Here is a 19742-nt window from a genome sequence, read left to right on the forward strand (position 1 = left end):
GAGAGGGAAGAATGCGGAGGGAAAGAGGGAAGAGTAGGCGAGTAGGAAGGGAGGGTGAGGAAGGGAAAAGAACTTGGAAAAGAGGTGTAATGTGAGAGGAAAGAGAGAGAGAGAGCCAGGAAAGATAAATGGAGGGATGGAGGGAGAAGAGAGAAGGCAACATAATCGTGAAAAATGGATGAGGACGATGGGATAAGGGGAGGAGGCTGAGAGAGAGAGAGAGAGAGAGAGAGAGAGAGAGAGAATCACAACCATTCATACTTCATTAAAACCATTCAAATAATACATAACATCATACGTAACTGACCACTTACTTTATACGGTACATATTTATTAAGTCTATTTACATCCCACATATATTTACTAAAGAAAAATTTATATTAATTGACTTTAATATATTCATACTTTAGTTAAACCATTCATTTATACATCCAAGTCTTCAGTATCTTCTATATCTTTTATGTACCCGTTCATACAAACTTTATACAACTCATCTATAATGTATCAATATATTTAAACTCTTACATCAATTAAAATAGATACCTCTCAATTATAGCACACTCGAGTATTCAAACTCTTATTTACATCATTCACAGAAATCATACCATCTAATTATAGTACATCAATATACTCAAACTTTTATATCCACCACTTACAAAATCTATTCCACTCAGTTATAGCGAATGTTTAGATTCAGACTCTTACTCCACCAACAATTCACACCACTTCATTATAGTACATCAATATATTCAAACTAATTACATCAATGCATACAGTATACATCAAACCATACATTATTAATCCTCTACTTTATGCATGTATACTCCCCTACACCCCCTTCCCTCGACCCCCTACAGTATACTAGCTCTACCATAAAGTTAAGATAGCATCTGAAAAAACGGCATCCTCCCCTCTCTTTTTAAATGGCAGGGGTGAAAGAAGAGGGGGAGAGGAGGGGAGGGGAGAGGGAGAAGAAGGGGAGAAAAGAGAGGAAAGAGAGGAGCAAAGAGAGGGGAAACAGTAGAGGGGCAGAGATAGGTATGAGAAACGTGGAAGGGAGAGAGGATTCAAGAGAAGGAAAAGGAGAAAAAGAGACGGAGAAAGAGAGTGAGAGGCAGATATAAGGGAGAGAGGGATAAAGAGAGAAGAGAGGAAGGAAGAGAGAGAGAGAAAAACGGGAGAAAGGAAAAAGGAGAGGAAAGGAGAAAAAGCAGAGGGTTATGAATAGAAGGGAGACAAGAAAGAGGAAGACTGAGAATATAACGCGAGAAAGGAGAGAGGGAGAAGGGAAGACAGAGGGGAAAGAAGCTAAACAACAATACGGGTGGAACAGTGAGAGAAAAGGAAAAAGCAGGGGGGAAAAAAGAAAATATCAGAAAAAAGTGCAGAGACAAAGAAGGATGACAGGGGGAAGGATATGAAAAATGAAAACAGAGAAGACAGGGAAACACAGAAACAAGGTAAAAGTAAAAAGACAAAAACCAAGAGAATCAGGAAGGAAAAAAAAAAAAAACGAAATATTGAGAAGAAAAAAATGAGAATAAAATGGGGAGAACGACAAAAATATGCAGTATGGCGAATAAAAAAAAAAAAATGCCCACAGAAATAAAATGCATGGATAAAACGTGAAACGGAAATGGACAACGGCAGAAATATGAAGTAGCGATGAATATACCAAAATACTTCAAAAAATAATTATAACGTGAAAACTAGAGGCATCAAACAACCCGAGTGATAACCAGCCACATGAAAGAGACAGAAACAGTGAGAAAATCATTAATAAAAACGGCAACAAGAGGACAAAAATAAATCACACAGCTACAATGAAAAAAAAAAATGAACAATGGCATATATCAAAAAAGGAAAATATAGAAACAGCCGACAAAGATTAGTAAAAATAACAAAATGGGGAAATCAGTCATCATGAAAACTTTCCCTCCACTCCGCAAAAATAAATAAATGAATGAATGAATGAATGAATAGTCTAATGAACGACAGAATTATGGGGTAAATGCTAAAAAACTGAGATAAAAATGAAATAGAAATATAAAAAAGGTAGAGAATACAAATCATACAATCATCATGAAAATAAATATAAGAAATGAGCAGGAATAAAGAAAAAATGCATATGAAAATTGGGATGAAAAATGAATGCAGAGTAACACGGGCAAAGAAATCACAGAACCATTATGAAAAACTACCAGCCAAAAAACACATAAAATCCTGGAATAAACACCGACAAACACCAAATATTCCCCCAGCTGCCTGTTTTATTATGAGGGGTCACTCTGTTCATTGTGTGTGTGTGTGTGTGTGTGTGTGTGTGTGTGTGTGTGTGTGTGTGTGTGTGTGTGTGTGTGTGTGTGTGTGTGTGTGTGTGTGTGTGTGTGTGTGTGTGTGTGTGTGTGTGTGTGTGTGTGTGTGTGTGTGTGTGTGTGTGTGTGTGGTGGTCAGTGACAATTACATTAAATCATCACAATACACAAAACAGGAGGGCCATTACAAGGGTGTCGCTTTTGACCTCTCCCCCCCTTCTCTCTCTCTCTCTCTCCATTCCCTCCATTTCTCTCCCTATTTCCATTCCTCTTATTTTCCTCTCTTTCCATTTCTTTTCTTTACTCTCTTCTTTTATATTCCTTTTCGCCATCTCACCATTTCCCTTTCTCTCTCTTTATCCTGTTCTTTCTGCCTCTCGATTTTTTTGTCTTATTCTCCTTGTATCTGTGTTCCCTCGTCCTCCTCTTCCCTCCATTTCTTTAATCTCTTTTCTTTTCTCTCTACCTCTCCCTCCCTTCTCCGTTCTCATTCTCACCATTTTTTTCTCGCCCTCAGTTTCTCCATTTTCTGCCTCCATTCTTCACTCCCATGTCATCTGCTTCTCTCTCTCTCTCTCTCTCTCTCTCTCTCTCTCTCTCTCTCTCTCTCATATTCTCCCTACCTTCCCTTCCCTCTGTCACTTTCTCAATTCTCTGGCCTCCCCACCCAGTAACGAGGTGGTGGTCGACCCTGCTCACAATGGCTGACCACCACCAGACCCATACTCTCACTCCGTTGGTACTGGGTTCGCTTCTGTCCGGATTTTAAAAGCTCCATTCACAGAAAGCTTTTTTTCCCTTTTCCCTCTCCGATACTCCTCTTTCCCCCTTTAATCTTTCTCACTCTCTTCCTCTCTCACTCCATCGTGTCAGTTTTCCTTCCCATCTATCTCTATACCTGTCTGTCTCTTCTTTTCTGTCCTTATAGTTGTTTTCCTCTCTTGTTAGGTCTCATGTCTATCGCTTCCGTCTACCTGTCTTTCTTCTTAGCGTTTCTCCCTCTCTTCCTTCAGTATATCTTACGTTAGTTTTAATCTACATCTGTCAAATAACTTTCTTTTCTCTCTCTCTTTTTCTTCCCCTCATACCAAGTCGACAAATTTGTCATTTTTTCTTTTCACTAAATATCATGCCCCCTTCTCCTACTCCCTGGTACCCTTTTCCTTCTCCTCACTCCACTTTGCTGTTCTCTTTAGATTTCTTACCGTCCTCTGTTCCTTGATGCACTTCAGTCTGTCCTTTCCTAAATCAGTCTCGTATTTCCCTCCTTTCTCTCCCCTTCCCTTCCTTCCTTCAGTATCCTCTTCCCTCCTTCCCCTCTCCTTCTCTCCATACCTCAAACCAGACTCTTTCCTTCCTTCCTTCTTCCTTCCCCTCATTCATTCGGTACCATTTTCCCTCCTTCCTCTTCCTTTCTCTCCACACCTTCAGTTCTCTCCTCTCCTTTATTACCCCCTTTCTTCACTTCGCCACTACACTTCCCTTCTCTCTTCTTCATTCCCCTCTCATCCCTTTTTCCTTCCCACCATCCCTCAACCATGCTTTCCTCCCAGACCACAGTCCCCTCCTCCCCTTCCCTCTCTCTTCCCCCTTCCTTCAGCACTCTCTTTCCCTCTCCTAACACCTCCCCTCCCCCCTCTCCCCCCCAATAGAGACCCCTAAGGCCAGATACAAATGGCTGCCGAGGTGCCAGTTTATGTTTCTGGTTATTTAATTTCAGCCGCCCATGGAGAGACGAGATGGCAAAAAAGAGAGAGAGAGAGAGAGAGAGAGAGAGAGAGAGAGAGAGAGAGAGAGAGAGAGAGAGAACAGGAAGAAACAGACTGACAGACGGACACGGAGAACAGACAGACAAAAAGAGAAAGCATGGTTTCATAGTCAGCAGCGTGGCAATTAACTACGCGGGTAAAATGAAATCATAACCAGCATTAGTGTAAATTGTTCCCGGGGCTGCCAGAAATATTGTCATTCAGGCAGCCAATTACGACCCGTGTCCAAACGTCATGTAATTGGGTTTGTTTACAAGCGACAGTGCTACCAGATCACGCCCGCCCCTCTCGCACCACCATCCACCTACCGCCCTACCTTTTCTGGCTACAATGACTACCCCCCTACCCTCTCTAGTCCCATACCTCAAGCCCAAAACCAGAAGGATTTACTCAGGGCTGCCAGGGCCTTCAAAAAATGGGGCACGTGGATTTGTTAAAGGTTGTCAATGAGGTGTGAGGATAATGGGAGTTGGCATCACTGGGTGGGTGGCTGGCCAGGTGATTTCGACAGAAAAAAAAAAAAAAAAAAAAAAAAAAAAAACTGCATGGAGGTGATACCGTACGTTATAATGGGTGCCGTTATATGCGTCAAATCAAACGTGTGTGTGTGTGTGTGTGTGTGTGTGTGTGTGTGTGTGTGTGTGTGTGTGTGTGTGTGTGTGTGTGTGTGTGTGTGTGTGTGTGTGTGTGTGTGTGTGTGTGTGTGTGTGTGTGACGTAATGGGTGACGAAATGGTCGGTTAAATTAATGAATGATATGCTGCCTAGTGTAATGTGAAAATATGTAGATGAATAATGATCATAAAAACTTGTGCAATAGTGGAAAACAAACAGTTGACTAAATAAATCCCTTCACAACAATATGGTATTATTTCTGTTCATACTATCTACGGACATTTTTATTCGTTTTTGGGGAGATTTTTCGAACTGGAAGTGTTTCAGAAAGCCATTATTATGATTAAGTTTTCTCGTAATATAAATATAATCACCTGGGTTGGGCAAGAATGAAAGAAACGTCACCTCACCGAAGGAAAACCTGATGATAAAGGCATAAAATTGATATAACGTGTTGTAATTAATAAAAATGGGGATTAAGTAGCAACAGGCATGAAAATAAAGGGAAGGGAAGGTGAGACTGATGCCAAAGGGTAAAATCGAAGCAGTTTGGGTGAAGGGAAGGATGAAATGAAAATCAGGGGAAACGTAGAAAAAATAAAAGGTTGGAGAGTAAAAAAAAAAAGTGAGAACGGAAAGAAGAGGGATGGGAATGAGGAAAGATACAGGAGAGGAAAAAGGAGAGGATAGAAGAGATTAGCAGCCAGGGTGTACGGAAGTGATCGATGAAATATAGAAATGGGAAACGGAGAAAGTAGACGAAGAAAGTGGAAAGGAATGTTGTGTGTGGGGAAAAAAAGGAAGGAAATAAAGCAACTGAGAAGCAGAAGTAAGAAGGGGAAGGAGATGAAAGAAAATGAGATAGGGGAGAAGAGAGGAAAGAGAGAAGAGAAGGAAAAGAGAAGACTAGTGGGAGAGGAGAAGGCAGAGGAAAAAAGGATAGGGAGGAGGACTAACTGAGGAGAAACTAGAGTGATAAGACAAAGTAGGATAGATGTAAAAAGAAAGGAGAAATGGAGGGGAAAAGGAATGAAAGGAGGAGATAAAGTGGAATGAAGTGGCTAGAAAAAGGGAAGGAAAGAAGAAAGGTAGGATGGAAGGAAGAAGAAAGAAGGAAGCAAGGCTGGAAATAAGAGGAGAGAAGCTCAAAAGAGAGGGGAGAGAAGGAGGTAAGAGGAGAGGAGAGGAGGGAGAGGAAGAGCTCGGTGGCGTCACAGTGGTGTCCTCTCCTCCTTCACTATTTATTTGACCAGTCCGCCCTCCTCCATCTGCCCTTCCTCACTGCCTCATTCTCTCATCATCACATCTCCCTCTTCATCTTTCCCTTCACTCTCTCCTCTTCCTTTTCACCTACTGTTCTTCGTCCTCTCTATCTCTTCTCTCCCTCATCACTTCTTCATACTCTCATCCCCTCTCTTCCTCGTCTTTCCCTCTACACCTTTCTTTCCGTCTTTTCCCCGTTCTCATCCATCTCGTCCTCTTCTCTCTCTTTCAGCAACTCTCTCTTCGTTCTTTATCCAGTTTCCCTTTGCTTTCTCTTTCCCTCTTCCTACTCTTCTTCTTTCTCTTCCTCTCCCTCTTCCATCTGCCTTTCCTCAGTGTCTAATTCTGGTCTCGTCTCCTCTTCTCTTCCTCTGTTTTTCTTCTTTAGTATTTCTCCCTCTTCGTTCTCTCTTCCATCCCTTTACCCCTCCTCTCCCTCTTAATTATTCTCCTTATTCTCTCCTTCCTGCTCTTCTCGTACTCCCCTCCTTTCCTAGCTTCTTCTCCCCTTTTCACCCTCTTGCTTTTGTACTCTCCTTCTTCCTCTTGTAACAGTCCACTCTCTTATCTTTCTCTCTCTTCCTCCGTTTCTCTTCTCATTTTCCTCTTCTATCCTCTACTCTCTGTTTTCTTCATTTCCTTTCTATCTCTGTCTGTCTGTCTGTCTGTCTCTCTCTCTCTCTCTCTCTCTCTCTCTCAAGAGTTACATCCACACACTAAAATTGTGTTTATTGTAAGGAAACAACAGTTTTGGTCAGACTTGGCTGGTCTTCAGGTATGCTTTTCCTCCTCTCTTCTTCCTTCTTCTTCTTTTCCTCTCTTCATTCTTCCTCTTCCTCTCCTCTCTTCATTCTTCCTTCTCCACTCCTCTGTTTTCAACATTTCTCCTCCTTCTACACTTCTCTTTACTTTTCTTCCTCGTTTCCTCTTCTCTCTACGTCCCAGTTCCTCTTCTACTCTCATTTTCTTCTCTCATTTCTTCCCATTTCCCTCTGCTCTTTTCTTCCTCTTCTCCCCTCTTTCTATACTGCTTTCCTCTCTTGTTGCTCCACTTCCCCACACTCTCTTTTGCTTGTCTGCTCTCTGCCTTGCAAATAGTCTTCCACTCCATTTGCTCTTTCTCACTTTTCTCCTGTCATGCTGTTTCGCTTCTCCCTCCTGTCTCTCTAATCTCTCACTCTGTCTTACCATTTTTCTTTCTTTTTTCTTCGTCTCTCCCATTCTCTCTCCTTCTCCTCTGTTTCCTCTTGGCTCTGTCTCTCTCAATCTCTAAATCTCCCTTCCTCGCTATCTCTCCCCTCCTCCACTTTCTCTTTCCCTTGTTTCTCTTTTAATTTTTCTTTTTCTCTCAGCCTCCCTGTCCTTCATTCCTTCTTCTTCTCTCTGTCATCTACCATTCGTTGCACCTCCAATCTATCCTTCTTCGCAGCTCTTCTTTTCCCTCCATCTGTCCTTCTCTCTTTCCTCCTCCATATCCCCCAGTCCCTCCTCTATCCTACCCCACCCCCCTTTCTCTCCCTTTCCCCCTTTCTCTCTCTCCCTCGTTCACATCTGCCAAGAGAGGAGCGAGAAAAGACGTCATCAATTTACCAGATTATACGGGCCAGACCTAACGTAGTTCCTACTGTGGTGGAGTGAGGTGGTGGTGTGGAACTGTGGTGTGGTGGTGGAGTGTGGTCTGGTATAGAGTGTCGTAGTGTGGTGTGGTGGTGGAGTATGGTATGTGGTGTGGTGGTGGTGTGGTATAGTGTGGTGTGGTGGTGAAGTGTGGTATAGTGTGGTGTGATGGTTGAGTGTGGTATAGTGTGGTGTGATGGTGGAGTGTGGTATAGAGTGGTGTGAAGATGGAGGGTGGTATAGTGTGGTGTGGTGTTGGAGGGTGGTATAATGTGGTGTGGTGGTGGAGGGTGGTATAGTGTGGTGTGGTGATGGAGGGTGGTACGTGGTGTGGTGGTGGAGTGTAGTATATGGTGTGGTAGTGGACTGTGGTAGTGTGGTGTGGTGGTGGACTGTGGTAGTGTGGTGTGGTGGTGCACTGTGGTAGTGTGGTGTGGTGTTGGATTATGGTAGTGTGGTGTGGTGGTTGACTGTGGTAGCGTGGTGAAGTATGGTAGTGTTCTGTGATGGTGGAGTGTGACAGTGTAGCGTACTGACTAAGTGTGGTAGTGTGGTAATGGAGTGTGACTGTGTGATGTTGTGGCTGGGCGTGGTAGTATGTTGTGGCTGGGCGTGGTAGTATGGTGTGATTTGGTAGTGGAGTTTAGTGTGGCATGGTTGAAGGGCTGTGTGGTGGTGGAATACTGCGTTAGTGGAGTGAGTGTAATAGTGTGGTATGATGTGGTAAAGGTGACGTGTGGTGTGGTGTGATCTGTGGTAGTGGAGTGCAAGTGTGGTGTAAACTGTGGTAGTGAAATTTTTGAGTGGTAATGGAGCGTGAGTGATTCGAAGCTCCGTGAGGCAGAAACGCTAGTGGGTGGTTGCGTGGTGTGGTGGCAGCGTGTGGTAGTGGAATTGTGTGTGGTAGAAAGCAGTGTGGTTGTGCTTTAACTGCGCAAGTCTGTCACCGATATCGTCATCATCACATCGAAGATCAACAACAAACATCCTTCCCTTCCTCCCCGCCTTCATATCATCACCATCGTCATCATCATTATCATCACCATCGTCATCATCATCATCACATCGAAGATCAACACCAAACATCCTTCCCTTCCTCCCCGCCTTCATATAATCACCATCGTCATCATCATTATCATCACCATCGTCATCATCATCATCATAATCATCATCATCATCATCACCCTAGTTTCCATTAATATACTGCACATAATATTTATTAAAATTCCTAATCTATATAAAAATTTGAAAAGTGGTTGTATGATGCTAACGTCATTTGTACATAATACCTCTCAATACAAATAACACCAACACACACACACACACACACACACACACACACACACACACACACACACACACACACACACACTGCAGGATTAAATCGCATCCCAACAGTTTCCAGAATACATACTCCACGAAAAAGCCTACAAAATACAATTAAAAAAAAAGTAATAAAAAAAGGGAGGCCAGTGACAAAAGAGCGTCGTGTGGAGAATCAATTTGAGTGATTAAATCGTGCGGACGGAAGAACGTGATCGCTCTAACAAGGGTTCCGATCCCATTACCGACGGCCGCGGTAGCTCAGATGGAGGAGGGGAAGAGGGGGAGAGAAAGCAAGAGGGAGGAAGAGGTGGAGAGGTGACAGGAAAGGCCAGAAGGAGAGGTGGAGGGAAAGGAAAGGTGTGAGAACAAAAAAAAAAGGTGGAGAGAGAGAGAGAGAGAGAGAGAGAGAGAGAGAGAGAGAGAGAGAGAGAGAGAGAGAGAGAGAGAGAGAGAGAGAGACAGAGACAGAGAGAGTAGAAGAAGAAAAAGAGGAAGAAATTACAGAACGGAAATGCAAAACAGGAATGACGAAAAGAAAATAATGAAAGGACTATTAGATAAGGAGAGTTTCAAAGACAGAATGGAGAAAAAAGAAAGTGTGATAAATGAAAGAGACAGGTACCAGTAATGTAAATAACAGCATAAAAAGAGTAAGAGAATCGAGAAAGGAAGATGTTAATGAGACGAGAGGGAACAGGATGGAGAGAGGAAAGAGAATAGGGGAGAGAAGAGAGCGAAGAGGGGAGTGAACAGGGTGGAGAGAAGAAGGAAGAGGAGTGGAAAGGAAAGGACGGAAGAGAGTGAAGGGTAAAATCAAGGACAGAAGGAAGGGGATAGGGTGGATGGGATGGGATAAGGTAGAGAGAAGGAAGGGAACAGGGTTGAGAGAATGGAGGGAATAGAGTGGAGAGATGGAAGAGAATAGGAAGGAAAGAAAGGAGGAAATAGGGACACGAGGGGGAAAAGGGAGAGAAGGAAGAGAGAAGGAATGAAACAAGTTGGAGAGAAAAGTGAGGAAATGGGGAGAGAAGAGGGCGAAAAGAAGAGGGGGGGGAAGAGAAATGGACTGAGGACAAAGCGAAGGGGAGTCTAACAGTTACCAGATACCACCAAGCTCGCAACTCTTCGGAACTTTAACCATTTTTTCCTCAAACAACCACCACAGCTTCGAACCCAAGAATCTAACACACGACGCGATAAACTTGAGGCAAAAGAACATAATAAAAAAATCCCAGGAGTTCCGAAAAGTATGGCGGGAAAAAAGATGGCAAAATGAAAATAACAGATCAGAAAATAAGGAAGAGAAAAAATGTATAAGTGATGTAAAAGGCTTAGGTGAGATGAGCGCGCCTTGATGCTCACTTGTTCACTACGCGTGTAATCCCAAGATGGCGACCATACGGGTGGGGGAGATTAAAGTCTGATTAGCAATCTTAGCGGGGATATGATGCGAGGCGGGGCAATCTTCCTCTTTATGTGGCTCCCCCCCCCCTCCCCTTGACTCCTCTTAGTTTCTCTCCCCTTATCACCTTCTCCTTCCTTCCTTGCTTGTCTCTCCTGAACCTCTCCTTCCTTCATTCCTTCCTTCCTTTATGCCTCTTGCTTTCCTACCCTTGATCCTTGGTTTCTATCCCCTTACCACCATCTTTCTTCCATCCTTTATGTCCCCTCTCTTTTTTCTTCCTTCCTTCCTCCCTCTCTTTTTACCCTTCTGTTTCTCTTCTTGCTTCAACGCTACTTCCTTCCCTCCTCCTACCACTTATTTCCTTCCCTCTCATTGTCCCCCAGCTTTCCTCACCTTGCTTCCTCTTAGTTTCTGTCTCCTTAGGTCTTCCTCCTTCCTCTCCTCCTCCCCCCCTCCTCCTCCCTTTTTTCCACTCTGTTTCCCTCCCTTACATCCTCCTTCCCTCACTCCTTGCTTCCCTTCCCTTATCTCTTTCCTTCTCTTGCTTTCCGTTTCTCTCCCTTACTTCTCCCTTCCTCCCCCCCCCCCTTCCGTTTTTCTTCCCTTCCTTTCAGCTACTTTTCCCAAAATCTTATTACTCCCTTTTACCTGTCTACCTTTCTCTTTCCTCCTCCTTTCCTCTCACATCTCTTCCATTCTTCTTTCCCTCCATTTCCCCCCTTAGTCTTCCTATCTATTTATTTTCCTTCTCCCTCTGTCTCTTCCCAATTCGTTTTCCCGTATGAGAGAGAAAGAATAGGAAAGGGAAACAAGAATACAACAAAACTGAAGTGAGAAGCATGGTAAACACAAGATGGAAAACGAAGAAAAAGGAATATGCAAGCGAGGACATTTTAGGGAAAGCGGAGAATTCGAAAAGAAGGGGATGGAGAAATAAAATGGAGCAGAAAATGAAGACTGAAAGAGAGAGAAAGAAGAAATGAGAGAGACAAGAAAACTGAGAATTAGGAAAATGAAGGATCGAGAAACAGAAGGGTGGAAAAGACAGATATAGATGAACGAGAGAGAGAGAGAGAGAGAGAGAGAGAGAGAGAGAGAGAGAGAGAGACAGACAGACAGACAGAGAGAGTCACGTGCCAACTCAGAGTCCCGGATTACGAGGCATCAGGTTACAAAAGTCAATCTGTAACATCATTAACATTTGGCTCTCGTTATTCTACCCTTACCAACACTGCCAACATCACTACCACCACTGACATCACCACCACCAGTACTGTCAACATCACTTCAACCACCACCACTACCATGAAAATCACAACCACTATCACCATTACTACCATAGGTAATATCCAGCTATCGCTATTTCCTTTTGCCACCACTATATCAGTCTCATTACTATCACCACTACCATTTCTACCATCACTGCTATCATTATTACTACCACTACATTGCCAACATCGCTACTACCACCATCACTACGTTCATTACTACCAAAATCCCTCTAATCAAAACCACTCCAGTATCGACACTACCAAAACTTACAGTACTATCATTAACACCACCAATACCAATACCAACACTACAACCAATTATCACCACCACCACCACCACCAACACCACCACCACAATCACCACCACTACCACTTTTGCTTCCAGTATTAAACCACGTCTGTCTGAATGGTTTTTCCTTTGCCAAACAGAATCGTATGACAACGGCAAGAAGTGGTTAATCAGGACATATTAAACACTACTGGATACTTTCAATACCTTTAACTACAACAGGTCTCCCCTACCCTGAATAATATGGTCCAGTGGCAGCAACAAGGAATTAATAGATACCTTTCGAAACCCTTCACTTAGATATTTCCTGAGCTAAATAGACCGTATGACTGTAGACGAGTTGAATAATTTAATACTACTGCTCCTCCCAGCTGTTTCACCCATCAATGCTCCCACTTCCGCTGTCAACTTCTACTAACACTCCCACCACTGACAACATAACTGCGGGGCAATGGGAAGACACAAGGCTCAGGACAAAGTAATGCTGGGCAGAATAAAAGTAAAGACACATGACAGTAATGCAGGACAAAATGTAAACACAGGACGCAGCAACGTTCAGATGGGCGAAGAACAATATAAACAAAACAGGAGAGGATAATATGAAAGAAGACCCACGACGGAGCAGCGTTGAGAAGGGCGTAAGTGACACGTGCACACACATAAGCCTCCCGATTCCGTCACGTGCCGAGGGAAGGAGGGGCAGGCGTGCGTGGGGGGGTGGGGGATAGGGAAAGAGGGGGAGTGAGGGGGTAAGCAGGGTGACAGGAGGGTGTAAGGGAGGTGGACAGAGGGAGTTAGCATGAAGAGAGGGATAAACAAGCAGAGGCGAGTGGGTAACTGGGGGCAAGGGAGGTGCAGGGGTGTAATCAAAGAAAGCGGTCCGAGAGGGGCAGCAGGAGGAGAGGCAGGAGGTAAGTAGGGAGAGGGCTAAACAGGGAAGGGGACGTGAGGGGGTGAGCTGGGGGAGTGGGATCAGCAGGGCGAGAGAGAGAAGGGCAAGCAGGGAAGGAGAGCTTTAGGGGGAGGGGGTATGCGTGAGAGAGGGTGTGGGTGCGGGGAAAAGCGGGGAGAGCTGCGGAAGAGGCGTAAAGAGAGAGAGAGGGTGGGGTGAGATAACAAGGAGAGGTGGTAAAGGAGAAGGGGGTAAGCAAGGTGGGGGTTGGAGTGATAATCTGAGAAGAAGGGGTGGGAGTGAGGGTATAAGACAAGTAATTATGATGAAATATGGACAGACAAATAGAGAACATAAGACAGTAATTAAGGAACGATGGGAACAATCAAAATGAATATACGATGGCTGAAGGAGAACAAAGAGAAGACAGTATGACTAAAAAAAATTAATGAAAACGAACACAAAGAAACCAGAAGGGAAATACAGAGGAAAATTAATGTAAAAAGAGACAGGGCTAGAACAACGAGGGACACAAACAAAACGAAGTAAATAAATACAATATAAATTAATTAAAATGGGAAGTGTAACAGATTTGAACAAAATGAAAGTTATGCAAGGTGGGAACAGAAAATATAACATCTGTAATAATGATTCCCAGTTATACACACACATATATTACAGCTGCAGAAAACATTACTTAAGAGAATGGAATGAAGTTGTGGGTCATGTAAGGTCAACTAAAAGTGTACAAGGTCAAGTGGTTGTTTACACTGGCCCTTGAGGGTACGTACTTTTTTCTTCAAGTATCTTCCCCTTTTCCAAGCCATTCCTCCTGTCTGCTTATTATTTTGCCCATTCTCTATTATTTTTTGCTCTCTCTCTCTCTCTCTCTCTCTCTCTCTCTCTCTCTCTGCTGGAGTCATCTCAAATCTAACCTCTCTCCTCTGTTTACCCTCACCTATTTTCTCTTCCCATACCACTCAGTCCATTCACTCTATCTTCCACCTTATATTCTCACTCAGTCCTCCCCATTTCCCTCTTAATCCTCTTCCTCTCTCTATTCCCCTTCTCACACTCTCCCCTCTTGATTCCCCTCCTATTCCCATCCTCTTCTCAGGTTCTCTTACCTCTATATCTCTCCACTCATTCCCTCTCCGTTCTCTACACCCCTCCCCACCTTCCCCCACCTGGACTGACCTCCCCCCGCCCCCTTACATAATGAAGTCATTGTTTGCCGCACCACTGCTAGGCCTAATACAATTATAGTGAGGGGAGCAGTGTTGGTTCTGTGGCAGGGAGCTGGTGAGGGGAGGTGTGAATGTAATGTGCTGTTAGGACGCTTGTGTCTGTGTGGCGTCAGAGAGGGGAGATGGCGAGGTGAGGGAGGAATTAGTTACGGATAATCACTCCACTTTTTAGTCAATTAACAAACTCTTATACAATATTTTGAAACATTTATTGGGTTTCTAAGATCATGGCACACGGTTTCAAAAGTTCTATAGTGTCTCGCCATATCAGTGTTTATATCCACAACTTCACACATGACATGCAGATAACAGGGGACTTACTCATGAGGTTATCTTGTGGTTTAAAATGAATAATATAATGGATCATCCCTATATGTGTGGGAATAGAAATCGCGAAAGCTCTCCCTCGCCCACCACACCCCCTGCATAATAGTCGGTGGGGAAAAGAAAGAAAAACATCATGATTGTTGGAAGTCACAATGAGGATAGATGAGAAATGGAGGAAATAAGGAAACGCGGGGGGAAATATAAAAAATGGTACTTATAAATCTGAAGTTACGGAAGATGATGACGAATGATGTGAAAGGACACGAGGCAAAAATAAAAAGAAGGAAGCTATGAGGAAAATGGAAGATGAGAAAATAGTGGGTTAGGAGAACGTAATGGAAAGGATGGGGAACCAGAGCAAAGATGGGGGAAGATAAGGAGTGATACTGTGACGAGAAATGGGTGAGAGAAAAGCTGACAAGAGACGGAGACGTTATAAGTGTAGCTGGGGAGGAAGATGGTGTTGGGAGTTGAAGCAGAAAAGGTGACTGGAGATGAGAAATGTGTACAGGTGATGGAGGTGGGACAATGTGGGCGAGGAAATAGAAAATAATGGAAACGTGTGGCCAAGGAATGGTCAAGTAGTTGTTAAAACAGATGTATACGTGACGTGCATGTGTGAAATTAGAAAAAGGGTGGGAGAAAGACAGAACTGAGGGAGAGGAACAGGGGGGCTAGGAAAACGAAGATCAGGGGAAATCGTAAACAGTGAATGAAATATGGAAAAATAAACATTAAGAAACGAGCTGTGAGACATGGTTAAATTGTTGGTAGTAAAAATAAGACGAATGAAAGAGGAATATTATAAGGCAGATTAGAATGGACAGGACAAGATACGTAATGTTAGGTTGTATGTGATGGACTGGGCAGCTCACAAGACAGTCATATCAGTCAGTGGTTCATGTACAATACAGTATCTTAAAATGGTAAAAACGGAATCAGGTCTTTCTAAACTTACTGCATTACCCATCAATAACGGTGACAAAAACAGAATCTCTCATCATAATTCTAAGACAGCTGATGTGTAAAGGAAGCACTGGCCGTAACTGCATTGAGGAGGGATAAAAATACATGATGGGTGATTATGCCTTAACACGGAAACACAACATATAACGAACACGCTTCCTCTTCCTCATCATTACAGGTGTACAGAATTACAAGGCCTGCATTTTGATTATGGCCATATCATTCACGAGTACTCCATTATGCGAACACTGTCAGGTTTACATTACTGTCAAAACTGCCATCATTACCATAACCATCACCAGCACTCCCAACCAACTATCACTTCCATAATTATAACACCGTATTTGCTGTTTAGTTTCTACCATTCTCTGCTGTTCTGTGATGTATTTAAGATTATTATTCATGGTACCTTCAGATGATTTCATTCATCTTAGGAAATCAGGGTGTGACGGGGATAATGGACAGTACTCAACTTGTCACTTCGATATTGGTTTTTCTAGTTATCAACATCGCTTCCATATGACATTAAAAAAAAAAAAAAATCAGACTGAAGAGGACCTATCAACAAAACCCGAGGACGTCATATCTAGTTAATCCCATCAGTCCGAGGACGTAGTTAACCCCTTCAGCCCGAGGACGAACCTTCTAGTTAACCCTTTCAGCCCGATGGCGTCATTTCTAGTTAACCCCTTCAGGCCGAGGGCGACCTTTCTATTTAACTGGAACGGTCGTCCTCGGGCTGAAGGGGTTAACTAGAAATGCCCTCGGGCTGAAGGGGTTACCTAGAAAGGTCGTCCTCGGGCTGAAGGGGTTACCTAGAAAGGTCGTCCTCGGGCCGTAGGAGCTACCTTGAAATGTCCTCGGACTGATGGGGTTAACTAGAAATAACATCCTCGGGCTGATGGGATTTTCCCGCAGCCCGAGGACCTCACTTATTTTCTTTCTGCTGCTACAATTTTTTTTGTTTTTAATAATTCATGAGCTGGGGTTATTTCAGTGGTGAGGAGGTTAATGACGACTGTATCTAACTTTTCCAGTTCAGAATTCTCTTCAGAGTTGGATAAGAGCGTCTGACGATGGCAAAATTACGGTATCACTAGGGGAGTAATCTATTCTTCCTATCTCCAGACGATTTTCTTCAACTTACGAAATACCTCTAGTTCTGAAGAGTGTAATGGAGGCTACATCTAACCCTCCCAGTCTGAAAAATCTCTCCCAAGTTGAAAATAATCACCCCTCCCCCCCCAAAAAAAAAAAAAAGTTTGAAAAAAATTCCTGGTATGTGAAAGGGCTAACATTTACAGTATACCAGAAGTGTAGATTATCGCTTTTGTCTCCCACCTTACTTATCACCAATTCGCAGTTTAATACCATTCAGAATTACTCCACATCCTTAACGACCATCATTTTCACAACCACCATCATCATCGCCACCACCGCCACTACCATAAGAACTATCACCACCACCTTAGCTGAACACCATCATGATCAGCATGATTACCAGCACCACCATCTCCACCACAATCAGCGTCGATGTTACCACTACCATCACCATCACCAAAATAACACCACCATCACAGTCATCCACAAATACCACCTTGCATCCACACATATTACCTTTTGCATATCAATAACCACCATCATTTCCACAATTTCTAATGTCACCAGCACCACCACGAACATCCCTACCTCCTCCAACACAGTCACAATCCTCCATCCTCATCACCACTACCAGTCACAATCCTCCAATCTCATCACCACCACCCCCATCCCCACCCCCACCATACCCCACCTCTCCCCAATGCTGGCTGGACACAACACACTCATTACACCAGTCATTGCCATTCACCATAATCACCATCACCCCTGGCATTTACCGTTAAAGCCACCCTGCCCTCCCAACCCACCGGGCAGACACAAAAAATATGTATGAGCAATTTTTACTGCATTTCATATTTTATATATATATATATATATATATATATATATATATATATATATATATATATATATATATAAATAAATATATATATATACAGTATATATATATATATATATATATATATATATATATATATATATATATATATATATATACACACACACACACACACACACGGCATTTTATTTTGCAGTCTTGTTACATCAGAAGTTATTCCGTTCCAAATGACATGCTTTAATGAGCCTTTTGCTATTATACCCGAAGCTGAATTATCTACTCCAATAATTATTAATCCCTAGCTAATCATATCCGACACTCTTTCCTTTCTATATTTCTTTTCACGGCCAGCCAGTATGTGGTTCACTACAGCACTGGACCGTCTCAACGGAGGGAGAGCGACAGCCAAAATTAGCCCTGCCCCATGCTGGTGAAGAAGTAGTCGAAAATTGAGGTGTCTAACATGAAGAGTTCTTGTGAAAATTCAAGTGTTACATTGGCGGACTAGGATTCGAATCAGGATACAGATTACCGCATATCAGGAGGGGCATATGGTAATCGTTGTGTCATGGTGGCTCCTGGCTCTGACTTGAATGGCTACAGCACAGAAAGCTGGCAATCTGTTTATTATTCTGAAAGGTGGAGATTACGAGAGAACAAGGGCAGTACCGCGAAAATAATGTAAATTCAACACAAATATAAGCAGACTCTCTCTCTCTCTCTCTCTCTCACACACACACACACACACACACACACACACACACACACACACACAACGCACATCTTCGTCAATATATATGTATGTATATATGTACCAGTATGTATGTGTCAAACTGCTGGGCATATGAGTATACATCTCGTCCTTCCTTTCTTCTTCCCCCCCCCTCTCTCTCTCTCTCTCTCTCTCTCTCATGCATATACACAAACCAATAATACACTAGCACGCAGCCAAATAGGAGCTAAAATAGGCCGACTTTTGGCTAATGGGGCAGTTTGAAGGCAATGGTGTAGCGATAATGGGGAACATGTAAATACGCGAGCATGAGAATACAGGGGGAGGCGGGAGTGGTAGAGGGAGTGGGAGAGGGAGTGTGGAAGAGAGAAAGAGGGAGGGAGAGTGGGAAGGGGTATGGGAATAGGAGTAAGAATGTAGAGAGATGGAAGTGGCTCAGAGGAAGTGGGAGAGTGTATGAGTAGGTGGGAGTAGGTGAGAGAATGTGGGAGTGGATGGGAGGGTGTAGGGGTGCGCGGGAGAGTAAATGAGTGAGTGGGAGTAGGTATAAGTGTGGGAGTTTTGGGGACAGTGTAGGAGAGCGTGAGTGTAGGTGGGAGGATGTGGGATTGTGAGTGGGAGAGGAAGGAAGGGAATGGGATGGTAGACTATGGGTGGAAATGAACAAGAAAGGGAAAGTGAATAAGGTTGCGTGGGGAAAGGGGATGCATGGGAGGGTGTGGGAGTGGAAGAAAGGGTTGTGGAAGCAGGCAAGAGAATGTGGAAATGAATGGGAGAATATGGGATTACAGTAGCAGGGAGAAAGGAGAAGTTGGGGAATATGATGGAGAATATGGGAGTAGGTGGGAGTGTATGTGAGGGGGGGGGAATGTGGGAAGGAGTATGGAAGGACGTGGATAGGAATATGGGAGGGGGAGGGACATGGAAATAAGTAAGGGAGGGAGGGACAATATGGAAGGAGGGGAGAGAATATAGAGGGGAGGGTGGGTGGGAGGAAGGGACAATGTGGGAGACAGGGGAGGGATGGAGAATGTGGGAGGTGTGTGGGAGTGAGGGTATAATGACACAGTGAAGGTGGACAGTGGTTTTGTCATGCATATCACAGGCGGGTTGTCCTTTGGCTGTTATGTGACTCTGGTACATGTTCTAAAGAGTGGGTGTGGCGAGGGGAAAGGGGGGGAGGGGAAACAAGAGAGAGAGAGAGAGAGAGAGAGAGAGAGAGAGAGAGAGAGAGAGAGAGAGAGAGAGAGAGAGAGAGCAACATTACCGTTAAGTACTAGTATTTCTGAAATTAAAGAGGTGAGAAATAAAGCATCACTATCTCTGTACCCCTTTTATCTATCACCCAGTCCATCACTATCTATCACCTCCCTTTATCTCCCAGTCTATCCATATCTATCACCAATCTTTATCTATCACCCAGTCCATCACTATCACCTCCCTTTATCGCCCAGTCTATCATTATCTATCACCAATCTTTATCTATCACCCAGTCCATCACTATCTATCAACCACTTTATCTATCAGCCAGTCCAGCATTACCTCTCTATTGGGCCAGTTATGGGATGGCCATAGGGACACCACAACTGGCCACAGAGAGAGAGGGGCAATGTCCATACCCCCCCTCTTTATGGCGGTGCGGGGGATAAAAAGGGCATTGTTAACGAGGTGGATTGGTGTTTATGAGTGTGTGTGTGTGTGTGTGTGTGTGTGTGTGTGTGTGTGTGTATTCGCCACTGATGGTATAAGTGTGTCTGTTACAAGGATCA

At 43.7% G+C, this 19742-nt stretch overlaps 1 protein-coding gene across 1 annotated transcript in view; it reads right to left on the minus strand.

Moving 5' to 3' along the window:
- Positions 1–19742, minus strand: part of kn (EBF transcription factor knot) — a 365525-nt gene that overhangs the window by 84714 nt on the left and 261069 nt on the right. The gene's annotated exons all lie outside the window — the stretch shown is intronic.

This window comes from Coenobita brevimanus, chromosome 59, assembly GCF_032717465.1.
Source record: "Coenobita brevimanus isolate Jiangsu-jjx chromosome 59, ASM3271746v2, whole genome shotgun sequence".
NCBI lineage: Eukaryota > Metazoa > Arthropoda > Malacostraca > Decapoda > Coenobitidae > Coenobita > Coenobita brevimanus.